Raw genomic sequence first — 15,772 nt, 5'->3', positions numbered from 1 at the left:
AACAGAAACTTCAAGTTCAAGACCAAGCTATGTGCAGTCAGTGTATATATATTTTTAGCCTGGTTTTCTGAGAAAATAAAGATTGCATGCAACTCTCTGTGAATGTCTGACTTTCATTGTTGCTCTTAATTTCTAAACCTTTTGAGCAATTCCAGTTGCATTTGTGAGAGGGTGGTAGCTTATGTCCAATAAACCTACACCTTTTCTGGTGGTAGGTAGCCTCAGCAGATGGAAAGATGCCTGCCGAAGGACAGATTGAAGTCTGAACTCTTCCTGCAACTTTGATACACTTTCCTAGGAAACTGGGTTTTACTGGCCCAGTTGCTTACAAAACAACTTATATTGTGTTCCTATTTTTGACACTGTTTCAAATTACACTGTTCTTTCATTTCTGAATATTTTTGCAACCGTTTTGAATATGAAGAAGAGCAAGTGTTTAGTCTTTAGCCCCATGTAGCTTTATAATATGGCAAAAAGTGCATGAGAAAGGAAAGATTCACTGATTTTTAAAAATATTTAATTATTGTTCTTCATACATGCCCTGCTTATGTGAATTCCTGTTTGTTAAAATAATTATTTTAGCTCTTTTATTAATTTCACTTTGTAATAGCAACTCTTTAGACACCCAGAAACATTTTTTGTAGTTGTATCATATAAAGATTGTTCCCTAAATGGAACAAGACTTAATAGGATGCAAACTGAAACAGTTCAGTCTTATTTCTGTATTTCTTCTCAGTGTTTGTTTTCTGTAAACAGACTCTGTGTGAACCTTTCAGTTAGCTGATCACTTTTGCACACTGCTATCTGTTGAATACATCTTGTGGTCTTTGTTTGTCTTGTCATGCTGACTTGATTAATGTTGTACCATCATCTTCCTTCATGAATAATGCATTTCCTATCATGCAGTTGAGCCTAGAGGAGAAGACATCTTAGATTAATTATGCATTACCTTTACTTTTGGTGTGTACTGTCTATTCTTACTTTTGTGGAAAAAGTGCTGACCAAAAGATGCACGTTGCTGTAGGATGCATGTGCCACCTCAAGTGGGCTGTTTATGACTGTTCCATCTTGTTGTTTGGTCTCCTTGATCCTCAGGACCACACTTGGAGCCTGCTGGGCTTTAGGTTGCTCCAAACACTGAGCTGGTGTAACCTTTGTGCCTCAGGTAAAACAGAGCAGTCCTCTCTTCCTGTTAATCACTGAGAAGTGAAACTGATACAGGTTAAGCACAACATGGTGATGAACCTTGTAGTTGCTACAGGAGCTGAAGCCAGCTGCTTCTTAAGGGTGTAGTATGTATTATGTGTAGTTCTGATGGTAAGTGCTTAAAAACCTTCAGAGTATATGGATGCTCATCCATTCATACTCACCTGCAGGATGTAAGTTTATCTCAAGGCTACAAGCTTGTTTGTTTCTCTTTACTATGTGATGTGATGGTCCCTGGCTTTGGGGAAGGTTGTGCTGGAAGAATTGGTGCTGTGTGAAGCTTGCTCAAAGCAGTGCTGCTGACCCTGGCACTGCTCCATGCTGTTGGTGGCTCTGCTCTGTGTGTTTGGTTGTGCCCTGTATTTTGGATCCTTGTGGCTCTGAGGGAGCCATTCTCTGCAGTGTGAGTTCATCCTTCTCTCCACTGTAGTTTTTCACCTCTGCTGCTTGTTGAAGCAAACAGCTTGGCTCCATCAGACTGCTGCTGTCACTGGGCATCAGCTGTGGTGGTGTTCAGAATATGTAATGTCATCTGTCTCCTTTCTTGAATGATGTAATATCCCACTGGAGCAGCAGCATTGGCCATTTACTTTGCATGGATTTATGTCTGAAAATCCATTCTTAAAGGTTTTACCACTGGCTTTTATTGAGGGTGAAACGTAATAGTTCTGAGTGGTTTTACTGTCTTAACCCCTTTACATCTGTAGAGTCACTAGGAGTGTGGTAAGCCATTTTTCTGTCTTATGTTCTCTTTTGTTCTAGCTTGTCATTGTCTTAAAAATAAAATCTCACTTCAGAGGGAGCAACAGGGTAGTTCTAACTTCAGTTCATGTTACATATTTAGTCAAAAATCAAGGTATGACAAATTCAAAGACAATTCATAAATCCAAAGAATCTTTTTAGCAAACTGTCAGTTAGTGCTAAATATTTGCATCAGTCACTTCACATTTCCACTAGCTTCTTAGAAGGGTGAACTTCACAGATTTGAATGAAATATAATATTTGACTGTGTTCCCTGCTTTCAATTTAGACTACTGTTGTGAAGCTTTCTTAGGGTAACAGATGAATGTGTTTTCAGGAGCTGCTTTTTTTTTGGAAAGTTTACTGTTTTGCTCTGTCTTCTCTGAAAGGTCTGCATGGGGTTTTTTGGGATTTTTTTTGGCTTGCTTTTGTTTCATGTCCTGCATGATTCTACTGTATTGGTCAATACTGTACTGTACTTGTACTGTATTGGACCAACACAGGCATGTCCTTGTAACTTTTATTATTAGGAATAGTTGCTTTTGGATGGGATGATTCACCTCAGCTGCCAATATAAGGAAGAGTCAAACCATCATGCCCCTTCATTGTGCTAATAATAGTGATGTATCATTTTGCTGGCTGGCAAGACTGCTGTTAGTGGCAGCTTCAGAAGGGATTGCTGCAAGGGCAATGAGGATCTCTGTTTTCTCCCTTTTGCCTTAGTATCTTTTCTCGCGCAGCTTCATTTCTCACCCCATGAGACTGAGCCCATCCTTTTCATTAAAATGACAGTGTATTTTCACTGTGCAGTCAAAAAATTCTGATCTTGAACTGTGGAAGGGCAAAGATGGTATTTTTGGAGGGGGGGAAAAATCACAACAAATCTGGCAAAACAAAACAGTTTTTGTACTGTGCTGGACACAATGTTACTAAAAATATAACCTGGAGAGTTCCAGGGTAAAACAATATGTGCACATAAGGATGTCTTATCAAAATCACCTCAACTAATGTGAAAATCTATTTGTTTTCTCAATACCAAGGGAATTTCCACGTGATTGCCTTAACTTGGGACTTATTCAGCCCTACGGGTTATGAAGAATTCGCAGTATCTGAAGCTCTACAGGAAAGAGAGGAAATAATTCTCTTTAAAAAATCTGTACAGTCAAAGAAACTTACAACAAGCAGGCTTAAATGAAAGACAGTATGTGTCTAAGCTCTTGGAAATTGCTGAAAGGCTGCAGAAGGTTAGTATCTGTCCATCAGCAAATAGGTCCTCCTAGAAATGTGTAGGAGATGCTATTTGTGGCAGCTGTAGACCTGAGTTTAGGTATTTCATATTAGCTAAAGTCTTTGTGTTTGCTGTCCAACTGTTTCAGTGCTTGGGTGGGAGAAATCAGAGGTTACTCAGCGAGATGGTTCCCAGGCATTCGTCAGGCTTTGATTTTCTTCATTTAGTGAAAATACGTAGAACTCCACTACCGGAAAACAGTAAATGCTGTAACAAGAAAATAAAGAATAATTTTAAAGACTTGTGTTCCTATTTTATATGAACACTAAATTTTTGACTATGTGCATCAGATAAAGCACATCATGTTTTAATGCATTTATTGAATGCTCAAAAGGGCTTTGTAACAGAATCCTCTGTGTTATGTTCTTAGGGAATCCAAGTGCCAAATTGACTTTCTCTTTAATTGAGGTGGCTCCTGATATTTAAAACTATTACATACCTACAGTGATGGAAAGTCTGCAGGGATAAGAAAATCTCATTTAGATTCCCTCAGAGAGCTTTTATTCCTGAATATATTGTTTTCATATTTCTTTAGAACAAGTTACTTTTCATAATAATAATACCAAAAGCCTTCTCCAGTTTCTTCTCCTCCATATTCTTCCTACTCAGCAGCCATTCAGTACATGGAAATAAGGAAATGAGGACATTTTGAAGTAGGGATACTTTGCATAAATTATTTCCAAAAATATTTGCTGGATTTGAATGTTGACATTTTCTTTGGATGTTAACAGTTAAGCAGTATAATGAAACAGTCAAAGAAAAAAATATATGAATTCATCAGAAAACAATAATGTAAATACAGTGGTTTTCCTCTCATACTTTTGTAGATATCATCTATTCCGGGAAAGTGCCATAAACGCAAAGAGTGGCTTTGGGGCAATCTGTCCCAAAATGACCAAATGTTGGACATCTGATGGTACAGCTTAAACTGTATGAACTCTTAATGTGTGAAGGCTTGATGAGTGAAGGCTTAAAGGCCCATGAGTGAGTAGTGCTTTATGATGGGAAAGATGTGAGTTATTCCAGAATCCTCTCAGAAGGTTGTCTGGTTTTAGCCATGAAGGCGGCCAGGTTGAGTGGCCTTTGGCTACTGTGGTGTTATGAATTACAGCACTGCATGCCTAGTCATAAATGAGCACACAGGGAAGGGGCGGTGTGCTCTGTATGTGGAGCTGTATTTTCTTTCATGATAATTCCTATTTGGATCTTTTCCCTCTTTTCGCACGCTCTCCCTGTGTGTGTTCTCCTGTGTGTGTTAGGAGGGTTAGCTGACTTAGTTTTGAGACTCCAGACTTAGTTTTGAGGCAGAAAACTGAAGATAATTTGCATATGTAATTCCCTTTTCCATCCAAGAACCATAGTCTCTTAACTGGTAGAGTGCTTTTGGGAAATGTCTGATATGGCACAAGATATAGAAGAGTACTGACAGTCACCTTGAGGCAGCTCTCATCCAACAAGCATTGGGAGACTATCCCCAAAAGTTCCAGGGTTACAGGGTGTATATGCTTTGGGATAATGCTATTATATCAATTTCTTCTTGCCTCCTGTTTTGTCTTTATTTTGGCTGTGCAGCTCACTGCCAGTCGCAGTGGTGGAGCCATTGCCAAGTTAGTCTATCTGGCTTAGCCTATGCAAAATGCAGTTGTACCTTAGTTCACATCTGTGCCTCTTTCTGTGTTGTGGGGCCATTTTGTGGCCTGAAAGGAGTTGCCCGGTGTGTTTCTCTTCACCCAGTACACCTCCTGTGTGGTCAAGTTTCAGTAGGGAAGGAATGTGAATCTATGGTCAAAGAGTATTTATCTATGGTCAAAGAATCTATGGTCAAAGAATCTATGGCCAAAGAGTATTTCCTTTTTTTTTCTTTCAGTCAAATACCTTGTGTGTCTCAGTATATCTGAGATGACGGGCAACTTCATTGGTCCATTTGTGATTCGCTGACAAAATGAGGTCAGGTTAAGTCTGTGTTGATTTCTAGGTCAGACTGAACCTTAGACCCTTCTTTAGTTTAATTTCTTTGTAGTACTTGTAAGTTAACACTAACTTTAAAAATATTTGCTAATGAGGGAATTAAAAATGGGTTTATGTTCTCATACAATTATGAGAGAGTTGCAAAATTTAAACTGTTTTTACACGTCACTCAGATCCCAATTATGGTCAAATTATTTTAATATTTTTCCCTAGGAAATTGGACTGGCCATGTGGAAAAAGCATTTTTTTTCCCAAAAAATTTTATTATTTTTTGAAATGGTGCGATATGCCTACCTCTACCTTTTTATAGGAAAACATACAATATTTAGTCAACATTACTACATTTGGGATCTTCTGGCAGGCTTCGAAAAGCTTATCTGGTAAAATGAATATGTAATTGTGATTTCATTATTTTAACCATAGGTCTTGATTGTTTGCTCTTCATTGGAGGGAAGAATAAAGGAAGACATTTTCCATTCCAGCTTTTTAATAAGCAGATGTGTATGTGGTGGGGAATTGTCTTCTCACAAAGACTCAGTTCTGTGTTCTTTTCTATTACATACATTATAATAAACCTGATAGTTAAATCCAACCATCTCTTCTTAAAAATTTAAAATGACAAAGCTTCTTTAGAAGTGCATCCAAGAGTTAGTAGAGTAGTAATAGCTGTCAAGTTCAAAGCAAAGCTAGCAATTAAATCTTATGGCCTATCATGCTAGAAATGTCTTAAATTTCCCTGTTTTCAGCACACAGTATCTCCTGTATTAGTATGAACGGATCTATTAAAATCCCTTTTATCACTGTGCTTTGAGCTTTTCTGTCTTCATGAAATCATGTAGCTGCTTTCTGTAAGAAGCCTTTAAAAAGCTTCCTACGTGTGATCTGATGAAAAACACCTCACTGCTGGGAACCAGCCAGTCAAATAGCTGTTGAGCTGTGGTAACCTGAATATTGCTTGCCAAGAGAAAATGGTGTGGGATATGTAAACCAGAGGGAAGGAGGCGAGGGACTGTGGCAGGTGCGTAGCTTCCTACTCTGCTTCAGGGAATCCATGGGAATTTCATCTCCTGGCTTGAGCAACAGCATACTTAAGCTGGCACTGTGCAGCAAGGAGCTTTACCCAGAGTTCATATGGGCTTCTCTCTGCTCTAAGCTGTACACTTAAATTTTGCTTAACTTTCCAGAATGTAGCTCTGTGTCTCCTTGGCAGAGAGTTTCAATTTGTTTATGGCCTGTTCTTGCACAGCAGAATTTCCCTTTGAAAAGTGTGTTGTGTCCCTGGCTGCCGAGGGAGCTGGTGCTGCTGAGGGATCTCATCTTTCACTCTCTTCCCCCTGTGACTAGGGCTGACACTGTAGGACTGTATGAAATGCTGTCTCCTGACAAAGCTAAGGAGGCTGCTGAGGATATGTTTTGCATAATCACAAGTTGTCACCACTGTAAGCAAAGTGACAATCCAAAGCTGAAATTCTTTCTTGTGCATATAACCTGTCAAACCTCATCCTCTTTCCTGTGTACCCTTTAGCGTTTGTCCTTGGACCCTGTGGCTGCCAGGCTGTGAGCTGCATCATAAGCTCTGACAGGATGAAGTGGAGAGAGATGAGTTCATGGCCATTTGTGCCTCCTGGCTACTCTTGGCTGACACAAAAATAAAAAAAAAAAAACAGATCACCCGTGGGTTGTCACACAAATATAGAGTAGATCCCACAGCCTTTCTTTCCACATCTGCCACTGGTCCTATGCTGAGGCTGACAAAGGTTTTTTAATTCTTCTGCCTGTCATCTTGTGGCTCTGTACAATACAGTTTTCTTTTTAAGGAAACCATTACACCACATCAGCAAAAGCCTGCCAGGTGAATGGAGCAGCAGCCAGCTGTAAAATATAAACAAGTGGATAGGTATCTGTGGGAAATAAACTGAGAATCACAACATTCCAGGACTGGGCCTAGGCAAGATGCCATTTAACATTTTCATTTCTATGACAGAGGCTTAAAAAAAAAAAAAAAACAGCATTCAATTATGCTGTTTACCAGATTGTAATAAAAGGTAAGTAGCCACAAAGAATGATTCATTTCTTTTTCATGAGTAAACCCAAAGGTATATATACAGGATGTAGCTGTTCAGGTTTCTTGGTGAAAAGTTTTCCAGACATGAAGCATGAGGGACTGCATCCTGGGGAACAGCAGCTCTGCAAAAGTGTAGGGATCAAGCTGGATACAGGACTCTTAAGGTATCAGTGCACTGCTATAAGAAAGGGAAGATAGGACTAATTTAATCCTTGGTTGATGGGATTTATAAAATAAGCATTTTTCTCCTGGCATGATAGAGGTGTTACTAATGACAATAACACTCCAATTCTGTATCTGATCCTAGTATTTACAACTTTAAAAGTTCTTTTGAAAACCTTCAGGTGCATAGAAAGAGCCACAATAATTATTAGTGGTGAAAAAATTCCTGGAAGTGATGTAATATGGAAAGGGTGGAGTGTGAGCAACTGCTTTTTTTTCCACCTGCATTTTTAATAGTAGTTACTGGATTCCTGTCCAGATAATTTTAATACAGACTTCATGTCATCCAGAGATAAATGTCTAAAAAATGTTGATTAGTCGGGTCATTTTTGTCACATAAATTGCTTAGTTGCTGATGCAGGATAAAACATTAGTAAAAATGATCAAGAGAAAAGGCTGAGAAAACTGAGAAGGTTATTAAAATTACAGGAAAAGCATTTGGGCGGCAGTTTACATGGATTAAATAGCAATAAAAGAATTAAAATAGCCCAGTGACATGTGCAGGAGATTACCATTGCTTATGTACTTTCAGAAATTTTTGAAGTTGGATTCATTTGGTTGAAGCCTGAGAAAAGGAGGAAGATCTTTCAGGGTAAAAGGATACCATTTTATAAACTGGGATAACTATTTTATTTGTCTAGGAGATCAGAAAAAAAGACTACATTTTATATACATTATATGCATGTTCTTTCTGCAGGATTTAGACATACAGCTTCTTGTTGAATATAATGATCAGCCTGCAGGCTGGGGCACTGGCAGGGTGCTGGCTATTTAAGAAGAGCCTCTTGGGAAGGTCTGTATGGGAGGGGAGATAAGTGGTTTGTCCATTTGTGTAGAGCTTAACCTAATAGCTGGATAACTCCGAGGAAATGTCAGAGAGAAGGGTTGAAATTTCCAGTTTGGATAAGGGGGGAGAGAGAGAGACTTGGAGTAGGAGGTAAATCTGTGAGGTCCTTCTGTAGAGAGGATAAACGGAATTTTTGTGGTTGGAAGACGTTACCCAGGAGCAAACAGGAGGAGTGACAAAGACTGCTGATAAAGAGCTATTTGTTTCCTCAGGATCTCTTCTGCCTTTGCAAGATAGAAGTGGGAGAGAGGGCCCCGGGAAGGCAGTGCTGGTAGAGACGTTAGTGAAGTGCCGAACACGAGGTGCTGGCAAGGACAAGGTTTTAAGAGGAAGAAGGAGATTAGGAGATGCATAAGTCAGATGAAGCTGATGCAATGACTGAGAGCACTGGCCCAAGACAAGTTGTGTGCTAAAAAGAAGGAGAGCTGGCAAAAGAGATGAAAAACATCTGTGGTAGAGCTTTAGGAAATGAGTTTGAAAGCAGCTTAAGCACTAACTAAACCCTGACAGTACAAGAGACTGAACATCTTAGCTGCTTTGACAAGAAAGTGTGTTGTGCTCAATTCTTATTCTTTCCTTTTTAAATTTATTTTCCTCCTCCCATTTAGAGAGTGATAAACATAACTAGAAACACTCTCTGAAGAGCTAAATGGAAAGGTGAACAGCTGTACCTCTTTAAACCAGTAAATTGCCCTTCCTGACATTAGAGAAAGTGGTGAATCTCTCGAGGTTTCCAGCCCAAGGTAGGTTGTATGCCTAGGCAGTATTTGTTATCCATGTAAAAGCTACTTCTCTTGCTGTCTAGGTACTTGGAAAATGTGTAATAATTTGTGGTGTTCAGGTTAACAATCTGATGCATCCTATGGACCTTTTGACCCTGAAGTACAGGAAACAGTTTTTTTTATTTTGCAAGTAGATAGGCCATAATGAAAATACATTTTGATTTTCTTCCTGAAATGTCAAAATAATTTAGGAAGAAGGCAATAACAATTTTTGTCAGTTTTCCTAATTTTCAAGCAAGATTTGTTTTAAAGAAGTAGGAGGGGAAAGTTGAAGTCGGGAAGATGTGGAAGAAGTGAGAGGGGGAACTTTGTTTTGGTGACACAGCTGTTGGCTGAATAACTGATCAGTAGCCTAGAATTTTAGAGTACATGTATCTCAGCTTTTTTTGAGCATTGGTTGCCTGAGTAACAGTAATTACTGTTTGTTTTTTCTAGAAGTATGGTCGATATTTTTCCCATATCACATCTCCCTCTAAATGGAAATCAGTGGAGGATAAGAATGTTGCAGGAATTTAATACTTTTAGGAGTTTTAAATGTTAAGGCATACTTCAGTAATTACAAATATTTTTAAGTAGCATGTTGTTTAAAACTTAAGATGAATAAGGAAGATGAGAATTTTGTGTATTTGGCTATAAACTTATTCCAAGCTGCATTTTTTTAAATATTTGATAACAAAAGACAGATTATATGTTTAAAATCTACCTACTCAGTTTGAGTAAATAAGTTTTATGAGTATTTGTTGGAAAGGAACTCAGCTGATGGTTTATTTCTGGAAAAAACACTATTGGATAAATCTGGAAAATGGGAAATAGCTTGCAGTGAAAGTAGGACTCCTGCCAGTAGCTGTTTTCTGAATTTATAGAATTATACAACTGTTTAGCTGGAAAAGACCTCTAAGAAAATCAATTCCCACTATTAACCCAGCACTGCCAAGTCTACCACAAAGTTTAGTCTGCTAACACTGTGCTATCACACAATTTTAAAAGCTATTTGGCAAAATGGAACTCTCAGTTCTGGTTTTGTATGGTCAGTTGAAATAAAATGTGACCCTTATCTTTTGTCTTTCAGGCTTGTCTAACATTACCAAAATCATAGACTGGTTGGTGCTTTCTCATGGGATCCCTGTGACTGACAAAGGAGAGATTGTTGTGGTAGGTGTTTGCCTTGACTGTCTTGATAACACTTGGCCAGGGCACAGACAGATGCAATTTTCAATGCAGCCGCGCTTTCACAGGACTCTTATGCCAACAGAAGCTGTGAGAGGGGAAAAATACACCCGAGAGATGGGTTTTGCAGTCTTTGGAATTGCTTTTGTGGTTCCCCATAAAAGTGGAAGCCACATAGCCTGGGGTAGTATAAGAGGAGGGAATTTGTCAAAGTTTGCTTTTAATTATGGAGATCTACCATGAAAAGGGTTGGTTGATTTACCAAAGAAATGTAGGAAAACAATCAAATCTGCATTCTAATTAGCTTTCTAGCAAAATCTAAGTCACAGAGACTTGTTTGATATCAAAGTGCAGTTTAATGGTACCACCTAAAATGGGCTCACTACTCTTTCATTTTTAAATCTCAACATATATATGTGTGTATATATATACACACATATAAAAATATATCTTCATCTCCATAACAGAGCCTGTTGTGCTTTCATATATGGTTTTTGATCTAATAGTTCCATTTCCTGTGTACTCCATATGTCCCACATACTTCATATTCCAAATAAAGGAGAGAGATAATAAAGTGATTTCCTTTTTGAGGTAGCTACAGTTCTGTATGTACTCCATAGCAAATTGATATAATTGGTATCTCCAGTCAAACAAAAAACATAGCACATATTTAGTTTCAGATCTTTTAGAAGGCAGCAGAACTTGTGTTTAAAAAATTAAAACCTGTTTCTCTGTGGTTTGGGAAAGGTCATCCTGTGAATATCACTACAGCTCCAAGTTCTGCATTATGCTTGCTCTAATATATAGCTATATGCAGAAATAATGGCATTTTTAGATTTTTTAATTTGTTTGAACTTGTGACTTTCTGTTGGTAGCTTTCCATTTTTCTAAGCAATGCTGCTTTGGCACACATTCATTTTCTGGAAATAGTACTAAAAAGTCATACACTTACTAGCAAGATTGTACAATTTTTTTCCCTCCTTTTCTTTGAAACTCATGTTCTTGGCTTAGTTATCAAAGTGTAATAGTGTTCTTACTTGACTCCTTTTGACTACAGGAAAGACCTCTTGTGAAAACATACCCTCATTGTCTTATATTTAAGTATTGAAGATTTAATGTAAAATCTGTATGCTCTGCTTGAGTAACATATCTTAATATAAAAAAGTATTTCTTAATTATATAGCTAGTTTAAATATTTTTCATCTTTTTTTTCTGCTCCATTTTTTAGTGCTAAGTGTAAAGGTCTGTATTTTCATGTCTTTTTTAGAAGCAGAAAATCTCAGTGGGAGGGGGGAAGAAGAGAGATAACATATATTTTGAAACCAAAATGTCTGATACTGTCTTTCATATCCCTTGCTTAAAAAAAAGTTGAGGTTAAAAAAAAAATCTACAGTTATATTGTTTTCATCTTTAATTTAACTAGTTGTTTTAAAATTTAAATACAAAAAAGCAGAAATCCTTTTTTTTTTGTCCTTCACAGTGTTATAATTAATTCCTTTTATACACTTTCAGCTTACAAGTAATCAGCATTTTTCCTACTTTTAGAAAACTATGCTAGAAACAGCTTTCATTCCTGATACTTAGAAACTTGAAGAAAATCCTTATAAGAAGTGGGAAATAGCAAGTTTATACATGTCTGTCCTTGGGGTCAATGATTTCTTGAAATAGTTCCTCTTCCACTTAGTGATGTACTTTACCTTGCATCATGGGTATTCAAGGAGTGACCATAGCTCTTCCTGATCTCCTTGTGGGAAGCTAAATGAGCCCAAGGTCCTTCAGCCTCTCTCTCTCTCCCTTCCTTCAACTCTTCATCCCTTTCCTGGGGAGTCCTGTGCCTTCAGGCATAGTGGTCTGCCTCTGCACCCATTCACCACCGTGTTCTTTCAGCAGTGCAGCTTGTTCTGTTCTCACCTGCTGTTTTAGTTTTCTGCTGAGGTGCCTCTAAAGATTCTCAGACTTCTCCAGGCACCATATCCCATTTTCTGAAACACGAAGGAAAAACCATGGGTAATGTACTCTCAGGAGCTGTGTCCATTGTCATGGAAAAGCATGCATAACTGGTCACTCTTTTTTTCATTTTCTCAAAGAGGAAACCGAAGTTGAGTGTGATATGTTTGGGCAAAAGTCAAACAACTGTGAACTTCTATCATCTTTCCTGGCCTTCAGTCAGTGTGAGGGCAGCTCTGACATCTTGTGAACATGCACAGTTAAAATGTGCCTTGAGTTCTTGAATCTTTCTGCTGCCTTCCAACCCTATTTTACTGAAATGGCTCTAAGGGATTACTGAAATGGAGCATGTCCTGGCAGAGATCTCTATTGGAAAATATTTGTGGCATACAGATGATCATGAGGTATTTGTGTAAAGAACAAGAACATGCCATACATAGCTCAGATGATTAATACAAAGCAGAAGAGTATTGCCCTCTGATTTTCCTCGTCTGGCAGGCAAGATCCTGCCACTCCTGTCTGTGTGATAATGAACATAGGGGGACAGCTCATTGATCATTCCTAAGCATCTAAAGAGGCTTGTGCTCTTGTCATCTTTAGACTGGCTTTCATAGCTTGCTTCTGCTCATTAGTAGGGAGAGAAGGGAGCAGATGGGGGAAAGTCAGAGTTTGCCAGTAAAATGCAAAATTCTTCTCCAATGATCTAGTGTTGGTTTGAAATTGTCAGATTTCCTATTAGAATTGATAATTTCTGTCCCATTGTTTGTAACCTTAAAATAGTTCTAATGTTTCATTTCACTGTGGAAGGAAACAATCAAAATATTTTGGCTTTGCTTCAGATAAAGATGTTTTCTAAGTAGCTGTCTGTAACCTTAATGGCAGTTGAGACCTATATAAACTGAATCATTGTACCATAATTTAGTGACAAGTGTGTGATCAAGATCTAGTGATACAGTAATAATTTGAATTCTTATCATAATCATCACTATTATTATATTATATCTTACAGCAATAGCCAAAGAGACAATTTGGCTCAGTCCAACACAGGAAACTGGTAACTAAAATAAAATTTGATAAAGATGTAAATATCTGTCTGCAAACGTCAAAGTGTTTTTTCAGCCTGTGACATAAAGAATTACATTGTGGAGGTGACAAACTCATTCTGTGATGTCAGCCACAAAGTAAATTTTTTTTAATTATAGTTAATGAAACAAGATGAAAAACTATATGTATTTATTTGCCTTAGTCACAAAAAATCTTCCCCACTAATAGAGAAGGGTTTGAAAGTGGGAAATATTTATCAGTATGCAAAATTTTTAAAAGTTAATTATCTCTGCTCATTCTTCAGCCATCTGCATTTCTTTGTTTACCTGGTTGTTTATGTGTTTGGGTCTGTGGCTAGCTCAGATCAACATGGAAGTGGTTCTGACCAGGCATGGCCTTCTCAGCCTTCATTGATTTTAATTCTTAGTTTTAAATGCCCCTCTGGTGCTGCAGAAGAACTTAGTATCCTATTGAAATAAATAGCTGTAGATTGAATTTTTGAGGCTTTGTTTCAAATGTTGGAGGGTTTTTTGCTATATTTTTGTCATTTTGTTGAAGCAGGTTTTTTTTTTAAAACCAGTATTAGCTTCTAACACAGGAGCATTTTGGGGTCGTACCATATACCAAAACCTGATCAGGAATTATTTCTCACCTCTTCTGAAGTTTGTAGAATGAAGTCTGGCTGTGAATGTTTACTTTTTATATGGATGCTATGTATATGGCACATTGGCTTTTTGTAATTTGTTCCAGGTTCTCTAAAACTGATCACCTTTCTGTTAAGAGGGGATTGTAAGAGTTAGTGGTGTTGGGAATGGTTAATTTTCTCCAGCTCCGCGTGTAAGAAAGGAAAATAGAGGACACTGACTACTGGAAATGTATAAGGTATTAAATGTGCTGGAATGTACTGGCAATGTATGAAGCAGGGAAAGAGGTGCAAGTCAAGACACTTGTCTGCTGTTGTGTATTTTGACCTTTATAAAGTTAGGTAACCACTGCACACCTTGCAATAGTTTTTTGTCTTGTGCAAAAGAATCTCATTGCTGCATAACAGTCAGTTCCTAAGCTTTCACAGGCTTTCTTCCACTTTTTCTGTTTTTTTAATGCAATGTACACAACTCCTTTACAGCAGTACTTGAGAATTTTTCTTGTCCCTAGATTCAGACATTACAGTGGAACCTCTTATTTTTTCTGATCAGTTTTCCATTCTTCTGGTAAGTTACTGATCCTAGTAAGGATCGATAGCTCTTTCTGTGTTCCCTGTCATGTCACTATCACTAAATCTTCCTCCCATCCCTAGCAGTTACAAATTCAACTCTTCCTGCTTTCTTCTGGCTTGCGTTTTGCACATCTCAATCCAGTTTCACTTTTCTAGAAAACTTGCTGGTTGGCTTGAAATAATACTGCAGAATAAGAACTGCCAGTGGGAATGAAACTGCTAGAGGGACCTGGATCTTAAAGAGGGAAACTGCCTACTTCAGCCCTTTCCTTTTCTGTCCTGGTAAAAGGCTGATTTACAGCTTGCCATATTATTCAGCAGTCCTTTTAATGTCTCTGTTATAAATTGGGGTGCTGGTTGCCATTTCTGTCAAGCCTTGAGTTCAGGGCTGGGGAGGAAGCAGATTGGTGGCTGGTCTGTCAGGCATAAGCTGAGCTGCACAAGCAAGCTGGTTTTCTCAGGGCATATGGAAAGAACTTCTCCAAGCACTTGGGAGCCCTCTCAAACCTCAGTGCTTTCTGTTCCAAGCCCAACAGCTACTTTTCAACACTGCTTTCTTTAACCAAACAGCAAAACCAGTCTCCACAGAAGAAAACATTTCGAGTGTTAGTAGGGAAGGCAGGAGAGAGCACAAACTGTCTCATAGGATAATTATATTGCCTTATGCACTACATACCACTTTGCCTGCTTTTTCCATCTGCTAATTCTCTGACCACTGCTGTCTTTGCAAGAATCCTGACCTCCTGGTTATTTCAGGTCACTAGCAGGTATTGTAGCATCCTCTTCAAGCCAGCTCATGTGATTCAGATCTGTGGTTAGAAGTTAAGTTCAGTTTGTTGCTCAGTATTAAAGTGTTGTGCCCAAGTATGAGAGCCTGTATTGCTGTTCAATGCCAGCATGAAGAGGTCTCTGCCCAGCACTCTGAATTCTTACTCTAGTGCCATTTATCTGTGTCCTTAATTCATTTCTTTTGTAGTGCTTCAATTTTTTAATGTTTTTAAAATCTTTATTAGCTATTTTTACAAATGGTTGGTTACTTTTATTAATTTCTAACAACCATGTGATAAGAAGCCACATGTGGTCAGCTTTTGCTTTATATGTTTTTAAATCTAATATTTGGATGATTGCTGGTCTACATATCCTTCTCATTTTCACCATTTCCCATGGGCCTTCTTTAGTGGCGTTTGGGGTTTTTTGTTCTTTTCAAGTGCAGATAGATTATGAATGTGCTGGTAGTTACTGATCTAGTTGTTTTGTGAGTCATATTCCCAAACTCCCC

At 38.2% G+C, this 15,772-nt stretch overlaps 1 protein-coding gene across 4 annotated transcripts in view; it reads left to right on the top strand.

Annotated features, from left to right (window-relative positions):
- RNF144A (ring finger protein 144A) overlaps positions 1-15,772 on the top strand; it is an 83,378-nt gene that overhangs the window by 4,079 nt on the left and 63,527 nt on the right. The window contains exon 2 of one of the 4 annotated variants that reach the window (XM_068183510.1): positions 10,189-10,271. The exons of the other annotated variants lie outside the window; for them this stretch is intronic. The gene's annotated coding sequence lies outside the window, so the exon portion shown is untranslated. The remainder of the gene's footprint in view (positions 1-10,188; positions 10,272-15,772) is intronic. 4 annotated transcript variants of the gene reach the window in all.

This window comes from Anomalospiza imberbis, chromosome 3 (assembly GCF_031753505.1).
Source record: "Anomalospiza imberbis isolate Cuckoo-Finch-1a 21T00152 chromosome 3, ASM3175350v1, whole genome shotgun sequence".
Taxonomy (NCBI): Eukaryota; Metazoa; Chordata; class Aves; order Passeriformes; family Viduidae; genus Anomalospiza; species Anomalospiza imberbis.
Note: the sequence above shows the minus strand (reverse complement) of the source record. Positions and strands in the feature narration are given on the sequence as shown.